We start from the raw sequence: 8,847 nt of genomic DNA, 5'->3' as shown, positions 1-8,847 counted from the left end.
AATGAATAATAATAACCCCTAAGCAAAATACTATAATTATACGCAACCTTTCCTGAGTCCTACTTTTCTCCTCAGTCCCTAATATCATGTTCCAAATTCATATTGCCATCAACTGTTTGGACTCCCTTCAGACAGAAAATGGACTGGGATTCCGATGGGGGAAAAGTACTCCAACTACACCTAACACTGCACTAGAATCCCTGTAAATAACACTTCTTCCAGAGGCCCATACAAACAATCAGGCCAATAGTAATCTCTGAAAAATTGGATTTTAAGAAAAATGAACTTTAAGAAAAATTCACTATCAATATCAAAAATTCATGGAAACATCAGAAGGAAAAGTCATGATCTTTAATTCTCCTATGATGTACTTTTTTCTCTTCAACCTGCAGGGACCAGGTTAAAGATCTCTCAAATGTCAGATTCTTTTAATATGTGGAACCCTTATTCCCCATGGAAGTCTATAGTCTTCTTTCTGCGTCCTACATGTATTAACTTTGAGACAATTAGTTAATGTTGTTGTTTGCTTTGCAGGGATTAATCTAGCGAAACATGGAGACAATTCTCACCAGGAGTTTGGCCAATAGGTAATTAATTCCTTAACCACAATGGCCCCTGAATCAAATAAAAATAAAATTGGTGGTTTTCTTTTCTTGTTCCCTTTCATGTCTGTAGTGAAAGTGGTAAAATAGCTAAAAAAAAAAAAGCTGACAGAGGGTACTAAGAACCACATATTTAGTTGACTATCTATAAAGATTAATTTAACTTTTTGTGCTTCAAACATAAAGCCTTTGAGAAAGATGAGCTTGAATTTTCCTCATTCTATTAAAATTGAATCCCAAGATCTTAGAATCAAAAGAGATCTTATAGTTCAACCTTTTAATTTTGTAGATAAGGGAAGATGACAGGACCAAACACGTTAGCATAAGAGCTGAATACATGATTTCTTTTTCTATCTACCCAGTCATATAATTTACCCTAGCTTTCTCTGAATAAAAGTATAAAATAGAATACACTCAAGTCAGCAAGTTTACCTACTATGTGCCAACCACTGTGGTAACTGCTGGGGATACAAAGAAAGACAAAATCAGTCCCTGGTCTCAAGGAACTAACAGTCTAATATGCTAAATATCATGCAAAAATAAAAGTTAAAACAAGATACTGAAAGAATAAATCAGAGGTAATCTTAGAGAGAATGATATAGGCATTAAGAGAGACTGGGGGGGCAGCTAGGTGGCACAATGAATAAAGCACCAGCCCTGTATTCAGGAGGACCTGAATTCAAATCCGGGTTCAGACACTTGACACTTACTATCTGTGTGACCCTTAACCCCAATTGCCTCACCAAAATATATATATATATATATATACAGAGAGAGAGAGAGAGAGAGAGAGAGAGAGAGAGAGAGAGAGAGAGAGAGAGAGAGAGAGGAGACTGGGAAAGTCTTATTGATTTCAGTGGAAATTTACATGCAACATAAAAGAAGCCAGGTTTTCCTGAGATTGGAGGTGGATGAGGAGGAAGATAATTCTAATACTGAGGAAGAAACAGTGAAAATACATGGGGTTAGGAGGCATAGTGTCTTGTTCAAGGAACAACAAAGGACCAGTGATACTGTCAGGAAAGAATAAGTATACTAGGAAGGTAAAAGGGGCACAGCTAATGAAGGACTTTAAAACTCAAAAGAGACTTTATATGTGATCTTGTATGTAATAGGGAGCAATAGGAATTTATTGAATATGAAGGTGACATGGTCTATCCTTTGCATTGATTAACTTGATAGAAAAGTAGGAGATAGAATGGAGAGGGAAGATCATTTATAGATGTCAACTAGAAGACTACTGTGGAAATCCAAAAATTTGGTGGAGTCAAGATGGCAGAGTAGAGGCAACAATTCAGTGGAACTTTCCCCAACATTCACCTCCAAACAAGTTTAAAATAATGCCTCAAATCAAATTTTGAAGTGGAAAAGTCACCATAAATATGGTTGAGATATTTGCTCATACTAAGACAACTTAGAAGGTCAGCAGGAGAGGTGTGTGACACAAGGAAGGGGTCAGGCTTGGGTGTAGGCATTGGCAGCACCATCAGTGGCCTTTGAAGATGGCTGCATCAGTGGTGATACCAGAAACTTCAGAATCTATTAGTGCAGAGACAGAAAAGGGGATGGAAAATTAGTCAGAAAGATATTACTGAGTACTCTGCTGCTACTATCTGGAGATGGTGTTGATTGGCACCTGTATTATGCATACACAGTTACAGATCACAGTTCCAGGACAGGGAGAAATGCTGATTGTTGGTCACAAGGTAACAGAGACCCTGGTTCAAGTTCCAGAGCAAAACGAAGTGATATCACTTGGGTCTGCAGGGGAGAAAAGACCTTTCCTGGGAAAAGAACAGAAGGTAGACCAGAAGAGCAGCAATGACCCCTCTCTTGGATCACATGACCTTGGAAGCACTGAAAACTTGAAAAATTCCAGAATTAGCTCTGAAAATAGCAGTTCAAAAAACCTGAAGCTTGAGAGGGTACTCTAATATAGGGTATGTTCAAAAGATGAATTTTCTGATGTATAACAAGCTCTTCACTCCATTTGAATGCCTTTTCATATTCATTTTAAGGATATTTCTATCTCATGTGAATTCGCTAAAGGGAAATAAAATATTAATTTAGTCTGATTGCTTTTCTAGATTAATTATTTTAATGAAATTTTCTCTCTAGCATGGATTTTCTGATGTTTAGCATGGGAAGAGTGCATATTAAAGTCTTTACCATATTCTAGACACTCACAAGATTTCTCTCATGTGGAATCTCTGATATATATAATGGGAAGAGTGATGGGTAAAAGCTTTGCCACATTTGTGACATTTGTAATTTTTCTGTGCAGTGTGAATTCTCTCAATGTATAGAAAGACTAACTCTGTGAGAAAGCCTTTCCACATTGACTGCATTCATAAGGTTTCTCTCCAGTGTGGATTTTCTGATGTGCAGCATGATGGAAGCTCATTCTAAAAGTCTTTCCTTGATTACATTCATAGGGTTTTTTTCCATGGTGGATTATCTGATGTTTACAAAGAGTGTAGAGGCATCTGAAAGCCCTTTCACATCGATTACATTAATAAAATTTCTCTCCAGTATGGATTTTCAAATTTAGAATAACCCTATACCCAAGTCTTAAGCTTTTCCACATTGGTTGCATCCATCTTTCTCTGTAGTGTGAATTCTCTGATCTTTAGCAAGACCAACACTGGATTCACCCATGAAAAACACTCAGCATTTCCTCGTTCCTGAGGTGTTAGTCCTCCCTTCTTACCCCACATGCTATATACCAACATATACCAAGTACATATACGTATATTTGTTTGTGAGTATGTGTATGTACCTTTATATGCCTGTGTGTATGTACATATACATGTGTATCTACATACACATATACAGACATATACATGTGTGTATAGATGTATGTTAGCACACACATTTATGTATATATAAACATATGCCATATACTATATACATATCCTATATACTATATACATATCATGCCTATCGTAATGTCTTATATGCAATAAGTTCTCAATACTATGTCTAAAAAGCTCTAGATAAAATGAACTCCCAAACATGCTTAGAAATATTTATGAAAATTCAACAATAATCCTAAGTGTTAAAAAATTCTTCACCTTCCTCCAACCAAACAACTTTTTAATTACTGAACCTAAACTATGCCCAATACCTCAAGTTTGAGATGACCTTTTTACATCTCTTTCCTCCTAAATAAACTAAGGAAATGGAGAGAATGTCCACTTTTCTAATATCCATTTCTGCCTTTAACATTAAAGACATAAAGGTGGTTTTGAAAAAAAGGGGAGGCTAGATTTTGAAGAAATCAGAATCCTCACTCATATACCTATCTGTGTATATTAAAGTTGAATATCACCCTGTAGTGTGTGTGTATATATATATACTGTGTGTATGTGCATGTATATGCATATGCATTTATATATGTATGTATATATGCATATGTGTATGTATAGGTATGTGTATGTGTATATGTATGTGTATGTGTATGTATATGTATGCACACACAACTAATTTTTTATATTTTATATATTTTTTTTTCTTCATTTACCTCACCCACACCCACCATATAAGCTTCTTGAGGGCATGAGCTGCTTTCACCTTTCTTTGTATAATGAGTATTCTCTGCTGTGTTGTAGTTCAGTATCAGAAACTTCACTAAGTGCACAATCATCTGTGTACAAAAAGTCCTGCACCAATTATCCCTCCATTTTAGTCTTTGCTCGTAACCTTTTCAAGTTAAATTGTTTTCCATCAATTCAATAGCTGGTGTTAATGATGTTTTCATTCTCATTGAAAACATCTGATGAGATCTATGAAAACATCATGCTAAAAAGCATGGGAGCAAGCCCACATCCCAGATTCACTCCATCAGTGATTGAAAAAGCATGAGAACATTGTCCTTTATCCAGAATGCATTCCAGCATATCAAGAAACTGATGTATGATGTTGATGAACTTCTCTGGGCAACCAAATTTCACCATAATGTTCCACACACTTGGACGACTGACAGTATCAAAGGCCTTGGTCAAATTGACAAATATGGTGTAGAGACTTATGTTCCACTCTTGTAATTTCTCCTAGAATTGTCAAGCAGCAAATACCACATAGACCATTCCTGACTCTCTGGTAGAAGGCAATCATACTGGTAAAACAACATTCAATTAAGAAGGACCTTGGCAAGATTCTTACTAGCAATGACTAAAGGAGACCCCCCTTGGGATTGTCACAGTACAATGTTTCCTTTTCCATTTATGTGTGTGTGTGTATGTATATATATATATGTATATATGTATATATGTGTATGTAGATGTATATATATACATATGCATATATGAAGAGAGAGAGAGAGAGAGAATGAAGGTATCCTTAATCTCCTGGGGGATAGATTCATATATAGATGCCATATAATCTGAAAGATTTCAATCAGAGCCTGACACCCAGATGAGATCTATAAAGCAGACAGTCCACTGCTCATACCAGTGCTTAGTACAGTGTCTCACAAAGAGTAAATACATAACAAATTGAGTATTAATTGATGACCAAATTGGTACTTGCTTTTCCTTGCATCTTATTTCATGAATTCTCCAGCAATGTTTCACTATGCTCCCTCCTCTCCATCCATTTCCTCAATAGACTCATCATCAAATTGGATCAGATACTATATCCTGGGAGAACTTCTTTCCCGTGGCTCCACTTTCCCTACCAGATGGCTGATTATCTTGTCATAATATTTCATGGACCCCAGACCTAATTTAACTTTACTACCTCCTCTCCACCCACTTTCTCCACATTCTCTTTGTGAACTTTCTTATTGGGGTATTCTTTTCTCCTCCACTTCTCTCTTGTCCACTCATCCTCCAATTTTTTTATTCATTTATTTATTTTTTTTTTGGTGAGGCAATTGGGGTTCCAGGGTCACACAGCTAGTAAGTGTTAAGTGTCTGAGGCCGGATTTGGACTCAGGTCCTTCTGAATCCAGGGCCAGTGCCCTATCCACTGTGCCACCTAGCAGCCCCTCATCCTCTAATTCCTGAACTATGAACCCATTAGCAAAACAAATATTCAATTTATTCTTAGATGGGTTGTCCCAGTCAACTCTCTAAGTATCCTACTCACCCTTCCTATAGTTTTCTTTTTTCTTTCTTTTTTACTTTTCAACATTTGTTTATATAAGATTTCCACTTTCAAATTTTTCTCCCTCCCCCCCTTGCCTAGACATCAGGTAATCTGGTAATCTGATATAGGGGATATATATATATGTGTGTGTGTGTGTGTGTGTGTGTGTGTGTGTGTGTGTGTGTGTGTGTGTGTGTGTGTGTGTATAAAATAACATTAAAATATTTCTGCATTAGTTATGTTATAAGAGAAGAATCAGAGCAAAAAAAAAAAAAGGAAAAACCTCAAAAAAGAAAAACAACAGCACCAAAACCAAAAGAAATAGTGTAGTTCAATCAGCATCCATATTACACAGTTCTTTTATTTTTCCTGGATTTGGAAAGCCTTTTCCAACAGTCTTTTGGAACTTTCTTGTACCATTGTATTGGTGAGAAGAATCTAATCTATCAAAGCTGCAACACATAATGCTGATGATACTGTGTATAATGTTCTGGTTCTGTTCATCTCACTCATCATCAGTTCATGCAAGTCCTTCCAGGATACTCTGAACTCCTCCTGCTCATCGTTTCTTACAGCACAATAGAATTCCATTGCATTCATATACCACAACTTGTTCAGCCATTCCCCAGTTGATGGGCAACCCCTCAATTTCCAATTCCTTGCCACCACAAAAAGTGCAGCTATAAATCTTTTTTGTACACGTGGGTCCTTTTTCCCTTTTTATGCTCTCTTTGGTAAAAAGACACAAAAGTGGTATTGCTGGGTCAAAGGGTATGCACAGCTTTATAGCCCTTTGGGCATAATTCCAAATTGCTCTCCAGAATGGTTGGATCTCCTATAGTTTTCTTACCAAAATCTTCCTCCTGGGCTTTTTTTACTCCTATTTTATGGCTGTCTCCCCTAATAGAATGTAAACTTCTTCATGGCAACAATTATCTTCACTTTTCTATGAGAATTGCCAGCCCTTAGTATAGTACTTGAAACAAAATAGGAATTTAATAAATGTTTTTGCATTCATTAATGACAAAAATATATAGTTTTAGATATAATCTTCACTGCTACCCCCTAACCTAATCCTTTCTAATTATGTCAGGAGTTGATAACAAGATTATAAAATGACCATAAGGGAGTATCTTTCATGAGATTCAACTCAAAAACTGGCTAGCTCTTCAGTTGTTTGAATAATGCCAGTTATCATTACATAGTAGGCAAGCTATTCAACCTTTACTGGAGCTTGTATTTCTCATCTACAATATTACTATTTAACCTCAGAGTTCTCTTCTAATTCTAAATACTATGATACTAATGATACGTCTATTGAAATTGAACAAGGTTGAGATCATATTTTGTAAGCTAACTCCAAAGATAATGAAGGGTCTAGGACTTCCTATTTACCATTTAGTGAGTTACACATCATGACAATGCAGAAGCTCCTGGGGAAAAGCACAAAAATGATGCAAGAGAAACATACTAGTGTAATAGAAACAGAATTCTCAACAGGATATGAGACCTGTCTTCAATAATAGCTAACATTTACGTAGAATTTTAAATTTTCAAAATGCTTTACAGACAAAATTTCATGTTCTCCCCTCAATGACCTAGTAAGTTTGATGCTTTTATCACCATTTTACAAACTAGAAAACTGAGAGTTAGAGAAGTTTAGTGACTTTTCTAGAGCTTCACATCTAGAATGTGTCTGGATAAGGATTTGAACTCATGTCTTCTTTCTAACAAATTTTTACTCTTTTCTCTATGCCATCTAGCTGCTTCTTTTCAGTCTTTGAAGGTCTTTCATATGGAAACAGGAATAACTTGTTTTGCTTGGCTTTAAAGGGGATTTATAGGAGAAAAGAAGTGAGTGAAATCTTCATGAAGCAGATTTCTGAGGTTAGGCTATTGGCATTGATGTGGTATTAAGTTCCATTAAATACTAGTCATGCCCCATATTGTGATCACTTATAGTGATTTGGGAACTTCATTCTCTGAAGATGCTAATGTCTCTTTATCCTCACATATAATGTAATGTCAGGTTGTTATAAATATCAATTTATCATCTTGGTGGTACAGTGGATGGAGTGTCAGGACTGGAGTCAGGAAGACTCATCTTCCTGAGTTCAAATCAGGACTCAGATACTTATTACCTCTCTGATCCTGAGCAAGTAACTTAACCCTGTTTGTCTCAGATTCCTCATTTGTAAAATGGGCCATAGATAGAAATGACAAACCACTCTAGTAACTTTGTCAAGGAAACCCCAAATGGTATCATAAATAGTTGGGCACACCTATAAATGGATGAACAACCACAGCATTGAAAAGAGTTATCATTCAGGAAAAACTTTGACCAACTACAATCATCATGCAATGTTTAAAGAATTTGGGGATCTATTGGGAAAAGAGATACGATTTTCCCTTCACATATTCTGTTTTGAAGCCCAATAGGCTTAGTATTTCTCATATTCTCTTTTTCTTCCTTGTCTTGGTACAAGCTATTCCCCATGCATTTGGTATCCTCTGTTTCTGCCATTAAGTCCCTTGGAATCCTCCTGAGTTCTTTTTGAGACTTAACTTAGCTCAGTATTAGGTCCTACAAAATGCCCTTTCTGATACTCCCACCTGCTAGACCACTTCTCCCACATTCCATCCCATTAAAAATGTGAATAAAATTATTTCTCTGTGTATCATTTTCTCCAATAAAAATATACAATCTCAGGGGATAGACAGGGACTATATGTTCTTGCATTTTCTAAACCCACTGCTTAGCATGCTGACTGAAACATAATAGGTGATTAGTAAATGCAGGTAAAATTGTAAGAAATTTGAGTTAATTGGTCAATGCCTTGGTACATAACAACATTTCTTTATTGTTTTCAATATGTTTGTAAGGATAGTTTATTTCCCAACAAATTTGAATGATGTTAAAAATAGCTGATGGAAAAAATTCTTAAATCTATGCCTTCCCCCAGAAAATTCATTTCCTTAGCTTTCTATACTCTACAGCTGCCAAAGTGGTTTTCCTAAAGTCCAGACCTGACCATGTCACTTTCTGCTCAATTACTTCAAGTGGCTTCTTGTAATTTGTTGTTGTTATTCAGCTGTTTTCAGTTGTGTCCCACACTTTGTGACCTCATTTGGGGTTTTCTTGGCAAAGACACTT

The sequence above is a fragment of the Dromiciops gliroides genome, chromosome 1, assembly GCF_019393635.1.
Source record: "Dromiciops gliroides isolate mDroGli1 chromosome 1, mDroGli1.pri, whole genome shotgun sequence".
Lineage (NCBI taxonomy): Eukaryota > Metazoa > Chordata > Mammalia > Microbiotheria > Microbiotheriidae > Dromiciops > Dromiciops gliroides.
Note: the sequence above shows the minus strand (reverse complement) of the source record.